Source organism: Nycticebus coucang, chromosome 12 (assembly GCF_027406575.1).
Source record: "Nycticebus coucang isolate mNycCou1 chromosome 12, mNycCou1.pri, whole genome shotgun sequence".
Lineage (NCBI taxonomy): Eukaryota > Metazoa > Chordata > Mammalia > Primates > Lorisidae > Nycticebus > Nycticebus coucang.
This window is the reverse complement of record NC_069791.1, coordinates 49,717,858-49,720,256: the sequence shown is the minus strand read 5'-3', so window position 1 is coordinate 49,720,256 and position 2,399 is coordinate 49,717,858.

Genomic DNA, 2,399 nt, shown 5'->3' with positions numbered 1-2,399 from the left:
ATGCAGAAAAAGCATTTGATAAAATCCAGCATCCTTTTCTAATTAGAACACTGAGGAGTACAGGCATAGGTGGCACATTTCTAAAACTGATTGAAGCTATCTATGACAAACCCACAGCCAATATTTTACTGAATGGAGTAAAACTGAAAGCTTTTCCTCTTAGAACTGGAACCAGACAAGGTTGTCCTCTGTCACCTTTACTATTCAACATAGTGCTGGAAGTTCTAGCCAATACAATTAGGCAAGACAAGGAAATAAAGGGAATCCAAATGGGAGCAGAGGAGGTCAAACTCCCTCTTTGCTGACGACATGATCTTATACTTAGAGAACCCCAAAGACTCAACCAGAAGACTCCGAGAAGTCATCAAAAAATACAGTAATGTTTCAGGATATAAAATCAATGTCCACAAGTCAGTAGCCTTTTTGTACACCAATAACAGTCAAGATGAGAAGCTAATTAAGGACACAACTCCCTTCACCATAGTCTCAAAGAAAATGAAATACCTAGGAATATACCTAACGAAGGAGGTGAAGGACCTCTATAAAGAAAACTATGAACTCCTCAGAAAGGAAATAGCAGAGGATATTAACAAATGGAAGAACATACCATGCTCATGGACGGGAAGAATCAACATTGTTAAAATGTCTATACTTCCCAAAGCAATCTACCTATTCAATGCCATTCCTATCAAAATACCAACATCATACTTTCAAGATTTGGAAAAAATGATTCTGCGTTTTGTATGGAACCGGAAAAAACCCCGTATAGCTAAGGCAGTTCTCTGTAACAAAAATAAAGCTGGGGGCATCAGCCTACCAGATTTTAGTCTGTACTACAAAGCCATAGTGGTCAAGACAGCATGGTACTGGCACAAAAACAGAGACATAGACACTTGGAATTGAATTGAAAACCAAGAAATGAAACTAACATTTTACAACCACCGAATCTTTGATAAACCAAACAAGAACATACCTTGGGGGAAAGACTTCCTATTCAATAAATGGTGTTGGGAGAACTGGATGTCTCCATGTAAAAGACTGAAACTGGACCCACACTTTTCCCACTCACAAAAATTGATTCAAGATGGATAAAGGACTTAAACTTAAGGCATGAAACAATAAAAATCCTCCAAGAAAGCATAGGAAAAACACTGGAAGATTTTGGCCTGGGGAAAGACTTCATGAAGAAGACTGCCATGGCAATTGCAACAACAACAAAAATAAACAAATGGGACTTCATTAAACTGAAAAGCTTCTGTACAGCTAAGGAGACAATAACCAAAGCAAAGAGACAACCTACACAATGGGAAAGGATATTTGCATATTTTCAATCAGACAAAAGCTTGATAACTAGGATCTATAGAGAACTCAAATTAATCCACATGAAAAAAGCCAACCATCCCTTATATCAATGGGCAAGAGACATGAATAGAACTTTCTCTAAAGACGACAGACGAATGGCTAACAAACACATGAAAAAATGTTCATCATCTCTATATATTAGAGAAATGCAAATCAAAACAACCCTGAGATATCATCTAACCCCAGTGAGAATGGCCCACATCACAAAATCTCAAAACTGCAGATGCTGGCGTGGATGTGGAGAGAAGGGAACACTTTTACACTGCTGGTGGGACTGCAAACTAGTACAACCTTTCTGGAAGGAAGTATGGAGAAACCTCAAAGCACTCAAGCTAGACCTCCCATTTGATCCTGCAATCCCATTACTGGGCATCTACCCAGAAGGAAAGAAATCCTTTTATCATAAGGACACTTGTACTAGACTGTTTATTGCAGCTCAATTTACAATTGCCAAAATGTGGAAACAGCCTAAATGTCCACCAACCCAGGAATGGATTAACAAGCTGTGGTATATGTATACCATGGAATACTATTCAGCCATTAAAAAAATGGAGACTTTACATCCTTCGTATTAACCTGGATGGACATGGAAGACATTATTCTTAGTAAAGCATCACAAGAATGGAGAAGCATGAATCCTATGTACTCAATTTTGATATGAGGACAATTAATGACAATTATGTTTATGGGGGTGAAACAGAAAGAGGGAAGGAGGGAGGTGGGTGGGGCCTTGGTGTGTGTCACACTTTATGGGGGCAAGACATGATTGCAAGAGGGACTTTACCTAACAATTGCAATCAGTGTAACCTGGCTTATTCTACCCTCAATGAATCCCCAACAATAAAAATAAATAAATAAATAAATAAAATAACAAAACAAAAAAACAAAACAAACAAACAAAAAAAAGAATTAAGTATACCTAATCCACATAGTGACATGGGAAAAGTCCCCAACTGCTTATCCACATGCTGAAAACAAAATACCTATAAACAAAATGTTTTCATTTTGTTCCAAACCTGAACTAAGCTGATTATAGC